The 17,417-nt window shown below is 40.6% G+C and overlaps 1 protein-coding gene across 1 annotated transcript in view; it reads right to left on the bottom strand.

The window, feature by feature from the left end:
• The window catches only part of WDFY4 (WDFY family member 4), a 127,508-nt gene extending 120,349 nt beyond the window's left edge, over positions 1-7,159 (bottom strand). The window contains exon 1 of the mRNA XM_088169085.1: positions 7,089-7,159. The gene's annotated coding sequence lies outside the window, so the exon portion shown is untranslated. The remainder of the gene's footprint in view (positions 1-7,088) is intronic.
• Between the last annotated feature and the right edge of the window lie 10,258 nt (positions 7,160-17,417).

Below are 17,417 nucleotides of genomic sequence, written 5' to 3'. Positions count from 1 at the left end.
AATTTTCTATTCATCCTGGAGGACAATTACTCTTCTAGACCAACCACAAAATCACATACTTCAGAATTCAAATATCTTTGGTATTAAGGATAACTTAGATATTTTGAAAAGGTCTTATATGTTGTCTCTTTTACACTCCACTACTTGTTCTGATCCTCAGTGTAAGTAAATAGCTTATTTCAGTTTTGATCATTTTTTGATTCTTGATTAAGTTTGATAAGATACTTTTTGATAAGTATCACAATAACACAAAAAGTAAATGTTAAATAATAAATATTTTAAAAGATATAAAAGTTAAGATTAATCAAATAGATCTGATAGTATCTGCAGTGTCAGGCTACAGAGAGAAAACAGAACTTGATCATGTATTTTCCCTTTTTTTTCCTAAATAAAGCTTGTGTGAAATCACACAGCAATGTGGCAACATCTTTCCAGACTGAAAAGACAGAAGGGAAGAAAGGCCTGACCAAAACTGGCAGAAGGACCAGCAGAATACTGTTACTAACAGCTTACTAGTTGAACAAACATGATTTTTAATGACATTTTAATTATATTTATCTGTGATCACCCCCCTTAGCAGTTCATAGAAGGATCTTATTCAGGTAAAAAATCCCAATTTGCACCAAGACCAAAAGAGAATCAAGTCTCATACCAAAATTCAGGCCAAAATTGGTCCACCTTTTACAGTAAGTTTCTTTAAAAAAATGTTCGTTGAGTGTACATGGAAATCTTTAATCTCCAAAAGTACATGAACACTAAATAAAGACTACATTTGGCCTCCTTATTTACTCCAACTCTTCAAATAACAGGAGATACACTAGACAAAATATCAGACCTTTAGTTCTAGGACTACCTGCTTTAAATATTCTTTATTGTAATATAGTTGTCTTGACTATTTAGTCCCAGGATTCTGTGGATTACCAGAAACACACAGCTCAGATGATCCCAAAAATCCAGTGTGATAATCCTTTATACTCCCCTCCTTTCATTAGCAGTTATGATCACTGTTTGATGACCACAGTTATGACAGCTAATATTGCAAATGCTAAAAATAGGAATTACACTACTTCCTAAGGAAAGTTGTCTTTGCACTGCATTTTAGGGTGAAGTTTGACTGAAACCTTCACTAATTGAAAGTAATCCTATCACGACATAGCAGTTACAACCAATATTGCAGGTTCCTTCATTTAACAGTCTGTGTCTGCTTTCACAGAAAATCTCTTGCCATACCTGGGCTCCTAGATTTGTCAGCTCCTGCTGCAGTCAATGACCATACCCAGAGAAATGAGTGCTGCTGCTTCTGTCCTACCAGGCCTGCTGGTGTATGGAGCAAATCCCACTCTGCTCTTTAAACTTTCCACTGTGAATCACCTGATTAGCTGCTGCACATGCTTCCTGAGGAAAGCAGAAGTGAAAAGCAAATGAACCACAGCTCAGGAGCCATCAAGCTCCCAGAGCAATTTAGAACAGCTCAGCTAACACATAAACCTGGAAGGCACAGCATTCTTCTCCGTGCATCAAGAGTAACCATGTATTTCCCCCTCTGTACCGTATTCACAGGGAGGAAGGGGAGTGGGATTTGTTTAATTTTGGTTTTAAATTTAAGGTTTACAAAACTACTACAAGAATACAGCACCAGAAAACTCATGCTCTCTGTGCAACAATCTATGGGCAAAGCCAAGCAACTGTAGAAGTCCTTCCTCAAATGCCTCACCCTCAAAATAAATACATTTGAATGGCAAGGAGAATTCCGTCCCTGACCTCTTTACTGAAATGGCCAAGGCCGCTACTCAGATCAAGAGGGAAACAAGCACTATAAACTCACTATGGCAACATAAATGAACCTTGATTAGATAGGAACTTGGAGGAAGATTACTTCTTGGTTGTCTAGTTGCTTTTTTTTGTTCTCCCTAATAACACATCTGAAATGCTTTATAATGTTTTGGTTTGTTTTTTAAGGGGAGGTGAGGTTTAAATATTTTTAACAAGAAATTCAAGTGTTTCCAACTGCTTCTCCCCAGCAATTTTATGATGACCTTGAGAACCAACAGGATCATGACCTTGCAGTGACTGAAACCTGAGGGGACTCTACCATAGGTGGTTAAAGCCACCTGTTTTCTGTTAACATCTGCTTTACTCAAATGCTTGAAAAAGTATTCAGAAGGACAACTAACCAACTTTCTCTTCCAGCTGATGCCTGGAAAGGCTGACCTGGTACAGAGACTAGACAGAGCAAAAGGAATAATATAGGTATTTATTGAAAGGATACACCTTGGGCAGTGCAAGAGCCTGGCTGGGGCTACACCCAAAGCAAATCCAAGATGGATCCTGGTCATGAGTTTTTACACTTTTACAAGTTTTGGTTCATCTACACATTGGGGTCAATTGCCCAACCACAGCTCCAGGCTATGAAGTCTCAGCCCCCTGGCTTGCCCCCTTTCCCTCAACATTGTTCATGCTTTTTGGGTACCAGGTGCCCTTGATTCTCTAGCTAGGAAGGGATTGTTTTGTCTAACTACCCTGAGAGAACTTACTAACACCTAATATGAAGTTTCAGAGTTACACACTAAGCAGCAGAGAATCTGAAAAATATAAAAGCTAAAACCCAAGACATCACAACTAAGCTGCAACTTTGCTGCATAAAGAGCTGCTAATCCAGGCTGAAGACCCCCAGTAAGTCATAAGCCAGGATAGCAATTGCCTATACTACACAGGGAGCTCTCTTGATGCAGTGGTGTTCCTGGCACAGAGCAATCCCAGAGGACTGTTCTCAACCCTTATGGGGAACGTCTTGTATTGGAATACAGGCAGCAGCAAAGTCATGGGTTTAGTTCATCCCTTTACACGTTATACCAGGATTTAAGCAGAACTGTAGCTTTGCTGCAAACAGAAGTATACCTTAGATCCCAAGGAAAAGACTGCAGCAGTCTACACAGGCAGTAACCTCTAAACTGACTGGGTTTTGGAAAGCATTAGCTAAACTAAGTATAATTTATGGAGTGTTTTCCAAGGAGATGCAAGGTCACACTGAGCTATGCACACTCAGGGCAGCTCCAGTGAATGTTCATTTGGCCACTTTAGTGAGCCCCAGAGCCTCTCACAGCTCTGTGCTGCACTGCTGTGGCTCTGGGGCCTCTGGCAGCTCTCAGCACAGGCTGAGCAAGTTCATACAGCCTGTGAAACTGTGCCAGCACATCTACTACTTTGCTGCCATAGGCCATTCACATACCAGCAGATCCACTTCCAGCTGCAATCTAGCCAAACCCACACTGGTGTGATGAATGGCAGAAGCACAGAGACCCTGAAGAGAACATTTAATACCAATCTAGAGAGAACATCACTGTCTTAGACTTCCTAACGCAGAAACAAGCCTAAATGTGCTCCACTTCTACCGTTTTACTGCCACTTTAAAAGCACAGAAGGTCCTTTGCAGCATCCCCACCGTGCTCTTTGGTCAGAGAGGTTTATTTCCCAGGGATCTTCCCAGTCCAGTGGTACCTCCTCACTAGATGATGTCAGGACTCAAGCAGACACACAATCATTTGCAGAGTGTGTCTGCTTGAGTCCTGAGCAGAGGAGAGTCACAGCAGAGGAAGCACCATTTCTCTTTTTCATACTTCACTAACTGTTGATGCGTCTGAAAGTCCAGTTTCAACACACCCACCCACTTAATCTCTGCTCCACTGGAGCAAAACAGATGTAACCAAATTATCTGTAGTAAAAATAACTCAAGGGGTAAAGACAAACATGCAGTTAACATAGTAAGAAACAGTGCCACAACACCCTTTGTCAATATGGGTTGTTTATACTACAAACCCCTTTGTAATGTGCCTCCACCTACAAAAACAGGAAGAAAAATCCTTCTTTGTCCTCTTCCCTAGAGTCTCAGGGAAAAGAAAAAAAAAGAGACATATCTCCCACATGCATTTGCATCTATGTCAGGACATCTAGCTCAAGGGAACCTTCATTTTGTTTGAGACATCTAGAAAGGGCACTAAATCTCCTGGTCCCAGGAGCCAGCTCGACCTAGACCAGCTGGCAGCTGCCATCTGGTGGGGCAGCACTGTGATGTAGGACACCCACGGCCCACAGGAGATGGTGTCCTGCCTGAGCCAGACATGCAGCTGCCTTTCTGAGCCAAGGACCACCCAAAGATAACTATAACTACAAGGACCACTGCGGTCACTGCGCTAAAAAGAGAGAGAAAGGACAGCAACACACATGGACCTCTTTAGGGAAAAAAGGCCAACTTTATTGTACAGACAGCTCGTATTTAAAGCGTGTTACGTGCAGCTAGGACAGGGCAGTAGCTCATTGGACAATTGGGAAAAACGTCCATGAGACAGCACCTCAGGATGTATCCCACGGGAAAGACACCAGGTGTTAGTTTTTATTATTAATTCCACTCTGGTTTTCACTATGTTATCACCTTGGGAGACTTCCTCCCTAACTGAAGCTGCAGTCAGCTTGTCAGCCTGGGAATAGACCTGAGAGTCAGAAGTCCAGGCCTGAAAAAGAATTTCCAAGCTGTAATTCCCTAGCTCTCTAAATGTGTGTGTCCATAGACCACCTGTCTCATAAGATGGAATACTGTCCCTTTTGTTGCTTCTTGTCAAACTCCTTTGCCACTCCAATCTCCACACACAAGTGGAAAACAACAAATTCATGCCTTTTATCTACAATACCAGCCACACCAATGTATCTTAGTGGTTCAGAATGCCAAGAATCACAGTACTTCTTCAGCCTGAGGCTGGAGGTCAGCAAATGCAGGTTTCCCCAAAAACACAACTTGCAGTATGATTTAGTTGCATTCACCAAATGGCTGACTGGCTACAGCAAGAGCAAACACATCCTCTGGCTACTGCTGTGCAGTTGCCTTTGCCTGAGGGGATCACAGTTCAGCCCAAATGCAAACCCAAATGGAATGGGGCTTTGCTGAAAAGCCTGTATTTCTCCCTTCAGCAGGTTTGTCTCCTTGTAGACGTAAAAAATAAAATTCAGTTGAATTTGCTGAGATAATAAATTTTTCTGCTGCACATTTGTAACCTCCAGTCTAGAGAAAAAAGCAAGTTAAACACGTGTTCCTTTCAACATTTCAGTGTTCAAATGTTGAATTATCTGCGGGCTTTTTCCCACAAAGGCAAAGAGGCCTTTCTTGCTAAAATCCATCATCTTTTATTGATAAAAAGAAAGTTGATTAAAATATGTTCTTAGAATCATTATTCATTTCTTTAAGGAAGCGGCTGTGTTTCATTTTCCTCCCTTCTTTTCAGTGGCAGAACAGAAGCTGACAGAGAAACCGCAGAGAAAGGCGACAGAGAAATTTAAACCATCTGCTTAACTATCATTTTCACTCATCTTTTTCAGCAAACCTTGAAATTTGCAATGAAGGAGGCATTCAGCTCCTTCAGCACATCCTCCCAAGGAAGCAGAAGCAGCAGGCTATAAAGAAGCTGCAGGATTGTGAGCCTGACAGCTCAGCTCCTCTTCCTCAGGCACAGGGGACGCGTGGGGCAGTAGGTGCCCAGAGGCCATCCCACCTCTTTGGCCACCTCTTCTCTGGAGCTCAAAGCCCTGGGGATGAGGAAGGAAAGGACAGCTCCTGTTGGTGCTGCCAGGCAGCCCCAGCCGAGCCAGGGCCCTTCCTGCCCAGCCCTTGGGCAGCACCAGCAGCCGAGGGCAAGAAGGCAACACGTGCCCGAGCATGGCCAGGGAACCCATGGAGCTGTGCCCCTGCACAGGCTTAAACTAAATGGAGCTCATGCTGAGGAAACCATGAGAGGTAGCTGGCAAAGACATTCAGTGCATCCACAAGGAGAGCATTTTCTGCCTGCCAGCATCCCTGGGCACTCTCAGCCTGTATGGGGAGCCCCAGACACCCAACACTACTCTGGCACCACGACTGTGGGTTTAAAAGGACAGGGCAGTTTGCAGCCTTGCTCCTGTGGTCAAGCTCCTAACTTGTCTCAGGAAAGTGATGTGTTTCCTTCCCACGTGTTTCCACCTGAGCAAGGTCAGGAGTTCTGCAGCTCTGTGCCTCCTGGACCCAGCTGGCACCTTTCCTCAGCAGTAGCAATGTTATGTAGTGAGGATAATTTGTTTATCCAGTAAGGATAATTATCACTTAAATTTTGCTATTTCAAAAAGTTTCTTTGGAAAAAATTCCCTCCATCAACACAAATCTGTAAATCAAAATGAATTCTTTCTAAAGTTTTTGTTTAAACAGGACCCAACAGAAGTGTATCCAGTGGCCTTCATCTTACATGTTGGGCTGCAACAGTGGTTTTCAGACTTTTGAAATCCGTGCAATCCTGAGGTAGTTTCCTACAAAGCATTATGCAGCACATGTAAATCAGCTGCTTGATAGCTTCACCCTTTGGTCATTTTTTGCCTCTGTTAAAATTAGTCAGGGGGACTCACTGGATGATGTAACTCCAGAAGTACACTGAATAATTTTAAGCTACACTTCTTAAAAATTCTGTGCATAAATAAATCTCAAAATTATTCCAGAGTCAGTAAAATAACATCAACTTTTAAAAACACAGGAAAAAAGAAGCCTTATTTAAAAATGGGTATGTAGCAAAAGTGAAAACATTTTCATTTTTCCATCTGAAATGATCAGACTCAAACAGAACTGAATAAATAGAATATGTTTTCCTCAGAAGAAAAAAAAACGTGTAAAAAAAAGTTTTTCTGAGAAGCTGCTATTTTGAGTAAATGTCACCTACTGACTAGAAAAGTGTTGTGCAGGAGAATTTTAAGGCAACTTGACTCAACATATGATCTCTGCAGTAGAACCCATGTTAGTCTAATGAGATTGAGGAAGTTGAAAGGCTGGTGCAAAAAATATAATTGACGTAGCAATGGCATGCCCCCCTCCTGTACCTCAGGATACACAGGAATTCACTGTTTTCATATCAACTCATAAGTTATTGAATTAAATGATCATGATACAGAAGTTCTGCAGGATTTTTTTTTAATATTTACAAAGCGAAGTTAGACTTTAACACAGAGCACACATCAGAAAATAGCACTCACAGACAGCTGCAGACAAAAGCACAAGATGTAATTACAAAACACATACTGACCAAGAGCTGCTTTTCTTGGAAGATTTATTCTTATGCTTTTCTTGGAAGATTTAATCTTATTCTCTCTGCAGAAGGATCACCAAAATCTCTGCAGACAACATCACTTTCATAAGTTTCAGAAATGGGTGCTAGTTCCTGTTTTACACCCCCTTTGCTTTCTGCAAGGATGCTGTGTATCTTGCACAGCCTACAGGAACACTCATCGTCATCTCAAGGAAATAGGGAGCCTGACGTTCAGGCTAAACAAATTAAACAAGATCCTTCAAACACAAGTGTGAGAGCAGACACTTTCCCAGCTCTGATATGTCCCCTGCTAACTGTTTTTGGTTTTGGTTGGTTGGTTTGGCTTTTTTGGTTTTTTGCATCTCCCAAGTCTACTGATATACTCCAGCTCTTATGACCTTGTTCTTCAATAAGCTGTGCCCCCAGAGACTCTGCAGGTGTCCAGGAAAGCTGCTTTCCCAGAATCATAACTGCTCAGGTACCCGCAACTGCCTAATAAGCCAGGCTTAATAAGCTGTCACACCCTATTCGTGGGTAAGCCTGTTTTTAAGCTGAGCAGCTTCCCTGGGACTGTTGCATTTAGGGTGTTCAAACGACCCTGTTCTAGGCTGGTAAATAATAAGAAAAAAAATCTCCTTAATCTCTACTGAATTTATAGCCAGATTCTACATTAATATTTGCTTTTGTGCTAGGAACTGGGCCAATAAGGATACACAAAATTGCTGCTGCTCATCAGAGAGGTAACGTTAGTCCTGAAATTAAACTCAAGCATTGCACAAGTAGAAAATACTTTATTAAGGGGGAAAATTAGAGCAACAAGGAACTAGTTATTGGCTGTGTGATCATTTGGAGCGAAGGGCATTCAGCAGCTACCACATGCAGTAAAGGAGGAACTGGTAAAAGAACTTTACCTTGCAGTGGGGCTCACCACAAGAGGGAAGTGCAACATGCTCCTCAGCAGCTCCGTGTCACATGGAAGTCCCTTTTGCTGCTGTGCCATTGCAGGGCTGCAGAGCAGTGGCTCAGATCTGACAAACCAGCAAATTCCTTCTGCAGGCTGCACGTTAGGATGTCAGGTCAGACACAGGGTCTCTAGGATCACTGCCCTCAAGACTTGCCCTGCTGTAAGCAGGAAAATGTGAATGGCAGGCTTCACATGGAGGTCTACAAAGGCTTATCCAGTAACAAGGGTTGCTAAGCTGTCTAAAAAACAGACAGCAGTCATAAGGTGAAATTTAAATTATAGTTTTGTATCTCAGTACATCAGTCACAATACAGATGCCTCTAACTTGAAGGAAGCAAAAATCTACCTATCTACCTTGTCAAAGTCTGGGACCTGTGTGAATTCAGAATGTAACCTGCAAGGTTTGCCCCTTCATGCAAATACATAGCAACAAACTAGTACCAGAACCTGTGCTCAGAACATTGACAGAGTTACCAGGAAAAAAAAAAAAATCAGGCATGGCATGTACTTTATTCAGCACAAGTGGAAGAATAGATCAGAGGGGGTATCCATCTTAAAAGACATCTGAAATGCACAGATGACAAGAGTATGACTAAACCCCTAGTGAGATAGGCCAGGATCTGGTGGTATTTTTATTTCTATTTAATGTCTTACAATTTTTCATTTCAACTAAACTTTTACTTTCTATTTTTACTTCTTTTTTTTTCCCTCAAATGAGATGAGAATAAAGACGAAATGTTCAGACAGACAGCCTTTGCCCAACACACAATTCCTGCCAGAGATGTTCAGAGCTGTGCTTTTCCACAGGTCTGTTTTGTCCATCTAGATCATCAATAGGAAACTGTACCTTACAGCCTTTTAGCCTCTGTCTGGGCTCCAGAGAACATTACTTGCTTTGTGGTTCTCAGCAGTATCATGGGCAGTTTTAACTCTGAGCATTTTTGTGCTGGCACCATCCTCCCTGAGCGTCACGAGGTGGCAGCACGACAGAAGGGCTGCTCTTATATCAGGCAGCCAGAACCTCACACACCTGCAAGTACACAGTTCATTTTCATCTTAGAGTTGCAGCTTCCATTTCTTTTCCTGACACCATCTCAAAAACCGAGATAATAGAGTGTCACAGCACAGAATATAACCACTCACCTGCCTGTTCATGTGCTTTCAGCTATTTGAGCATTTATAGGATTACATTTTCACACTCCCACCAGCCTCCGGAATGGACAGGTATTAGCTGGGCACCCAGCAGAGAAGGCACTTTGAAAACAGTGGTGTCCTTTGACCTTCTCACTTTAGGGATACAGCTTGTAAAGGTGTCAGCATGTTGCAGAGCAGATAAAAGATTGTGGATGAAGAATGGAACTCTGGGGAAAGCAAATTACTTTTAAATTGTGGCAGCATTGGCAAAAGAAAAAAAAACATAAGGGATATTGAGTTTAAAAATTGGGGTTTGATACTTTCAAAAACTAGCTAATGTTTTGTTTTGGAAAGGCATTTTTTCATTTAAACCTTGAACAAAAATATGAGTAAGGCTCGATGAAGGATAACAAACAAGAATATACTGAGACAAATTATATTGGTGGGGAGTTGAAGTGGGTGATTTTTAGAGGGTTATTTGGTTGCTGTTAAACAAAACAGAAATCCCATTCATAAAACTTTAATGAATAGTTCGGTTCTCCCTGAAAATCCAGTAATATAGAAGTTTTCAGTACCTTATTTTTTCCAAGTTGAAATTTCCTGCAAGAACACAAGCTTAGGAATGTTTTTAAGGATTTAGAACCATGAGGTTTTTTCAGTTCTACAGATTTCTGACTTTTTAAATGTGGTATCTCTATGCAGACTCATTATAGTGCAGCTATGAGTGGACAACCTCCACAGCAGGGCATATCTGAGAAGACATCTGTATAAATAAACAGTTGGATAGTCCAAAAGAGTCTACTCCACACATGAATATTGGGGTAGGCAAAAGGAAGAAGCATTTGTCATCTTCCAGGAAACTGATGTCCTTGTAAACAAGATTCTGATTACCAAGCTAAGACAGCCTTTAACAGGATAATATCTGCTCTAAAATGAATGATGCTTTAAAATGCTATGATTCCTAAATTTTCTTCATCCATAGAGAAGTTGAAAATATTTCTTTAAATAATATCATACTTTTTCCATAACATTTCGATCCAAAAATATTCATGGGAACATATTTTCAGATAATATTTTTACATAAGTAATATTTCTTTTATTAAACACTTTTGGTTGGAAAATTTTCTCCTATATGTCTTGAAGCTTATCAGAGAGGTCAGTTTTACAGACTCCATTTCACAGGCTGGAAACAGTAATATTAAGAATTGAAATGACATACCCAGCAAGGGGCAGAGCCACAAATAGTACCTGGCCCTCCAAAACCCAAGTCTGGAAGTCATTAGCAACTCTATTTTAATTTCATTGTTTTCTTCTTCTCTGCTTAAAATGATTTGAAACAGAAGAAAAATGGGTCGGTGTTAAAATAACAGCACATTTGAAATTTTTAGCTCCCTCTATTTTTCAGCTAGCCTCCAGTTTTCACCCTAGTTCCATTTTGAATCAGATCTGCCTAAATGACTATATTTTTCCCTGAGGCAGCAGCAGGAGATACATTCCTGAGGATGCCAGTTTCAGTCCCCAGTGTCTAAAATATGCATGCACTGCTCTTTGATTCCTGCCACTACAAGAAAAAAAGTAACATTCATTCTGCAGAGATAGCATTCAAGTTTTAAATAATGCATTTCTTTATCTCCTCTCCCAGCCAAGGACCTCATTTCTTCAGGCCCATAGGTGACAGGATAGGATAAGCAATTGCCCAGGTTAGAGTTTTATGCAGCTGATTCATGAAGTCCTGCAGCACCTTACCAAGGGATATATTGCTGTCACTGTTCTCAAAGGTACAGGGAAGGTCTGGGGGTGTACAGAAACAGAAGAACAAGTGAGAAATCCATGTCTCCAGGCTTTCATATCCAACCTGTCTCAGGAATATCAAAGAAGCTTAATCTGGCAAATTTTGTTAGGTGATTGGAGCAGACTGTATAACTGTGTAGTAATACAACTCAAATGAGAGATGTGAGTACAACAGCACAGTTAACTTGGACTTGGTCATGTTAAGAAATTTCATTTTGAAGTTTGAGATGTTTGGTACATAATGCAAAATCCAAAAATGTGAACTACTCCAATAAATTCTGATCCAGTGGGTCACATAAGCATATATTTCAATGTGAAGCTTGTGAGCACTCTCTCATAATATAAATTTAACCTTTAAATGCTTTTCTTTATTGGAATCTGGAAATTAAGTTCAGAAAGATAAGAATACATTTCACAGAGAAATTCTGTAAGAAGAATCACCCATTTAAAAGAGGCAATGATGAAGGGAAGATCTTCAGCTGTGATTTCCCTGATTTGACAGCAGCAGCAGCTCTCTTAGATCTGTGATGATCTGAAGGTGATAGTGAGGCAAGGGCTAGGGAAAAAAGCAGCATTTTGTTAGATCAAAAGACGTAGCAGCAGAAAAGAGGCTTTTAGACAGACTCACAAAAATGTTGGCAGAAGGGACCTCTGGAGGTTACTTCGTCCAGCCTTCTGCTTGGAACAGAACTAGCACCAAAAACAGACTAGTCTAATCATCTTAAAAACCTCTGAAGGCTGAGATCTTCCCTGCTGTGCAGGTATCACTCCCAGTGCTGCATCATCATCTGCCTGGTCAAAAAAGTTTGTCAGTCTGGGCTTCAGTCTGAGTTTCTAAGGTCCAGATTTGGAGGACATTGCTTTCTGTGTTTTAGCATCTGTACTACCAGGTGTTTGATTTTATACTCTGAAAATGTTCTTTAACTACTTGTGGATTGATATTAGATTCCTCCATTAGCCTTTTGGCCAGATTAAGCGAGTCTGTTTCCCTCAACTCTTCCTTATAGGAGAGGTGCCCTTGTCCTCAATAGTCTGAGTAGTCTTTGTTCAGATGCGAAACATATTTCAAACCAAATATAATTTGGGAAATATTTATTTCTGTGTACCTTAATTATGTTAACTCTATTTTATCTGGCTGTGAGACACAAGTTTCAGTGTCATTATCAACTAGTATCCATTCTAGATTTATCTCCTTATCCTGTGAAAAGCAAATGTGATGCAATACTTGGAGTCATCCAGTCTCAGTATCCTTATGTTCATCTTCATTACCAAAGGAAACTTTGCTTGCAGACATGTTTAGGAATATGGAAACAGCAAGAATTTCTAGTACTAAAGGGGATATATAATTTCTGATTCTGGTATAATAAGGATAATACCACAAAGACAAAACAGAAAATATAAAACAAATGTGAAAACTAGGAATATACTTTGTCTCCCTATTTGTGAAATCTTGAATATGTGGATTTATAAGACACTTACTGCTCTTAAGAAAGTTCTTGCATTCATAATCTAAGTCTTGCTTTCCTGTAATATATGAAGGTGCATCACAAAATACATTTGGAAATCTTTATCAGATCATTCAGAATTGTTGATCCTTTTTTTACCACCTCCTCAATCCCACTGCCTAACAGCTTCTCAAAAGTTGAAAATTTCTGTCAAAGGTTTTACTTCTCATTAGAATAATGCACCTTGACATGGCCAGAGATCACTGTTTATAGCAAAATCAGAAAGGGCACACCAACATCTCTGATATTGTCAAATATAAACAAGAAAAACAGGAACGAAATCCAAGTCATGCTTTTTAAATCTACTATGAAAAATAGCATCCAATGTGTTTCTGCAGGCCACTAATGTAAAATACCTATTTTCTTACTTACAGGACACTCTTTTGAATAAATCTGGATTACTTTAAGGTATTTCAAATAGTAGTAGGCGAGATCTTGCAGGGGTATAGGTACTCATGGTATATGTTCACCATTGCAGAGGAGAAGAAAAATCAGTGTGTGCCAGGAATATCTCTGCAGGGTAGTTTCTTGTCCCACTGAAGTCCAAGGCACCTGTGTTATAGGCTCCTCTCAAGCTACAGCTGCTCTCTAGAGAGTCACTCTTACATCCTGAAATCAAAGATTAATTACTCCTGACCTATTTGTGGAACATGACTAGATGGGAAGGAACATTGGCTGTAAAAGAATAATAAAGACACCCAGAAATTCCCTAGTTTCACTCTGAAAAACATTAAAAATTACTCTTGTTTAGTCTCTCCCTTAGCCCTCATTCCTGAATGTAATTCTGTAAGATCATAGTTCTGTCTTTTCCTAGCAGTCATGATGTGTTTGGCACATTCACTGCCTCCTGCAGTAAGCATTACCCCGGGAAGCCCAAGATGTCATTAGGCTTATGTGTTTTCTTACTTTTCAGCCAAACCTAAAGAAATTGTTCCAGTCTTTGTCCCTTGGCATTAGATAATCCTTGAATTAAAGTTTTTCCTGAATTACCTTTTTTTCCTCAAAGATACCTTTGAGCTTCCAGTTACTTCCAGAGCTGCTCTAGAACATCTACACAGCTTTCTCCATTCTGCATTATCAGTTTATGTGGTACTAGAGAGGCTATCTCTGAAGAACAGGAAAACTCCCTCCCTCTTCATGGTTTGAGTGTTTCTTGCTATAAATCCTAAGATTGCTAGTAAAATCACTGGTTTCTGGCAGCTTAAGTGAAGTAGCCTTTTTCACCTGGAAAATCAACTGGCATCATCAGCATCAAGAGGTTTCAAGTGGTGATCACTTAGCCTGTAAGCAAGGGATATATAAAATTAAAATCCTTCTGGTCATTAGATACTTTGAAGTTGTTAATTTATGCACAAACTGCTTAAGCAGAATTCCACAGTTCCTGAATACATAACAATTCAAACTTACCTTGCAGAAGAAATGCTGCTGCAGTTCTCGATCTCAAAATGCACACCATAGTCTTTCCTAGTTTCTCTGGACCCTTTTCCATAAACTCCATTTTATAACATATTAGAACAGATTGCAATTTTGGTTACAGTCTAAAACTGGATCTGAAATTCAGTGGGGCCAAAGTCCAGGGTGATTTGATCTTGGGCTTTGGTCCAGGTGCATCATGCCGATGAGCAAAGAAAATGTTATCAGTCAGCTAGTTACAACAAGTCCTTGGCCTGCAGATGGAAGCAGAAGATGAGGAGGAGGAAGAAAGGATATACCGTGTGATAATTGGTAGGTGACAGCATGCTGTGTGTGCAGCCTGGGGAAAGAGATCCATTCAATCCTTCCCACAAGAGCCTCAGCAGCTCCACTGGCCCACGCACGCTTCCGATTCAAGCGCCCGCCGCGTTTCATTGCCTCCAGCCATCAGCCTTGGCGCCAACTCATGAATCATATCTTCTGTGAGTGTCCCTGCTGCAGGAACTGATTATCATCCTCTGCAGCTACATAGCACTTGCCAATCCCACATCTCAAAGCACTGCATTAATATGGACGTGGCCTGGGATTTAATATCTTGCTTGTAGCCATGGGAAAGCAGCTGTCATTAAGACAAGAGACCTCATCTCTTCACTCTCCTTAAGCTTTCTAATCCCCAGGTCACATCACCTGCCTTCATTTGGTGAGCTTAACCATGAGTGGGGAACACTTGTGATAGAAGGAAGAGTTTTTCCACATTCCAAAAAGGCAGTAGATAATTAATGTCCACATTTATTTTTAGATCCACATAAGAATCACATAGTAGCACTTCTCCAGTATGTGGTTAGTCAGCTGATTTCTATTTTCTAGCCTACTAGATGCTTAGCACTCTACAATAGACTTTCATTCTGGATTTGACCAAGCAGAGAGATATAATCATGAAAGCAGTGATTTGTAACAACTGGCACACATTGTCACTTTGGTATCCCAAGCCATCAGGAATGCCCCTCTCAACTCAGATCAGTCATAAAAGCCCTATTTCCTGCAGCTTAGCAGATTGCTAAGTCACTCTGAGAAGCCTGCTAAATGGGACAACCCTTAGAGCCCAGCTCTGGAATAGAATGATCAGCAAACTCCCTTTTCTCCCTAAGGAAAAGGGAGGGAGAGCACAACTAGGCAGGTACTATAGTCCTCATAGTACCCAAATGAAGTAAGGAAGAAAGATTTAGAAATGCCTAGGTTCAATCAGAACTCAAGCACATCAAACACATTTATGATGATGTAAAAGCAGATCTAGGATCAAGCTAGGAAAATACCCCACAGCTAAGAGTGAGAATTATATACAATAAAGATCACCAATACCAGGTACAATCTTCCAATTATTAGGTAGAGCCACAGCATTAAGAGAAGATGTAAGGTCCAACTGAAAAACAGTCTATAGGGCAAAATCCAAATTAATACAGACCTACTAACAACAAACATTCCTAGTAGATAGTTTAAGCTATATATGAAGCCCAAGACTGGGGTTAAATAGAGATCCTGGACCTGTGGGCTGAGCGTGTGGATGGTGACCATGTGAGGTGTCTTAGGGCCATTAAGGCTATTAATGCACTTCAGGATCACAACACAGGTTTCTCCCATCTTTGTAGAGTGTGCTTACACAGGAGAACATCTCTGCTGCTGGGAGAGAAAGGAGCTGTTAAACTCACACAGGACAATTAAGGTAAAATATAAACCATTGAGATAGCTTGTCCCAATTATCTTCCTTAGTTAAGGCAGTTCAGTACAGAAGCTTTAGGAATTAAACTTTCCTATACTGTCTGGTTCCTCCTAGAAACTTGTGCAACCTTTCTACTGGATCTACACTTATTGTTTTTTTGAGGAACTGTTTCTCTAAACTTTCAGACCGAAGTATTGCAGCTAGTGTGGAATTTACCCCTATTTGCTGGGGGTGATTGTTTTGTTGTGTTTTGGGTTTTGGGTTTTTTTTTTCCTCTCAGCTGGCTTGTTTGTTTGAATTTGGTTTGCTTTTCTTTCTTTAACAAGCAGTTTACTTTCCCCAAATGGTGTCTGAGAATTTCAGACCTGAACTTCAGAACAATACTTAAAGGAAGGGGAAAAAAACCCCAGCCCCCCCCCACTTTCCTACTCTTAAAAAAAAAAATTTAAATTATATTTATGCTTTGAAAATTGCTTTAAGAAGGGCTGAAAATATTCAAGTAAAAGCAAAACAGAGTTACGTTGAATATTTCTATTTGCACTGAGTATTTTTTATTTAACAAGAAAAGCTTGGAAGTTAGCATTTGGTGTTGAACTTGGCTTGAATGTTTTCATTTTAGTCATAAACATGATAATTATTTATAAAAGTCATGTTCTCTAATTTTTTTCCAGAGGGGAAATCAAGTTTTCATAGGAAGTGACTTAGCAGGATGAAGTGTTCTGTGCTTCCCATAGGGTTAAAAGTTCAGTCAACTTTATCCCTTGTTATGTTTACTGTACACACCTTTTGACTTCCTGTTCAAACTGCAAAATGATATGTATAAACAGCACCGAAACAGACAGGAATTGCTAAAAATATGGAGAGAAAAAGAGTTCTATTAAATGGTTGGTTAGAATGACTTTTTGATCCAGGGTCTCAGGTTGGACAGAAAGGCAGGAATGTAACGCCTTTCTGCTGATGCTCCTTCTACTTATCCACAGTGTCAGGATGCTTGCTAAGTTTGCTGGCCAAGGGACCAGCAGTGAGCTATTCTTCATTGTGCTAAAACAGATGATCAGTGGGGAGATAACTGCAGGAGGCTGTGTGTTCATAACTGAGACAGTAGTTCAGATCCCACTTCTATCTTTGCTTACAGGTGTGTAAGTTAGAGTTCATGCCACCATGATCTCAAAGATTTACAATCACTTACAAGCTGCTGGTTTTACCAGCAGCTAAAGGTCCAAAACATCTTAGCCATTGCTGCAGTCTGCACACTGAGAAGTACAACCTCTGCAAAGAGCCAGAGAACCTCTTCCAGTATTGGAGACATAACTTGATAGCCAGCATTCAATATCCAAGATATGAGAGATCTTGGAAGAGGAGAAAACTGCCAATCTCAGATGCCTTTTGTCAATACAGCTCAGCAATACAAACCTGCAAGGTGGTACTGCAGGGCATGTACACTGCTAGGGAAGCATTTACCCCTTTTTAGCACTCACAAAAGGACCTGCTGGGTGGATGGAGCTACAAGCAGTCCAGGGTCAGGATATGCCCATTACTCACATACAATTATCATCCAATTATCTATTTATATTTTATACATACTATTTAATAGTTTCTATCTATTTCAACAAACGTTTGTCCTTTCCTCCTCTTCATTACTGATCGCAGAACTGTAGACTTGCCTCCCTCCCTAGGAGGGGTGAGGGTGAGCTTAGCAAACAGTACAATTAAATATGATGGGTTCTAAAATGTAATGTAAAATGTTACGAAGACATTTGTGCCTATCCTGCCGGTCTGTCAGTGCGGGCGAGAGGTATTTT

This window comes from Sturnus vulgaris, chromosome 8 (assembly GCF_052056855.1).
Source record: "Sturnus vulgaris isolate bStuVul1 chromosome 8, bStuVul1.hap1, whole genome shotgun sequence".
Classification (NCBI taxonomy): Eukaryota; Metazoa; Chordata; class Aves; order Passeriformes; family Sturnidae; genus Sturnus; species Sturnus vulgaris.
The sequence above is the reverse complement of the archived record's forward strand: the minus strand, read 5'-3'. Positions and strand labels throughout refer to the sequence as shown.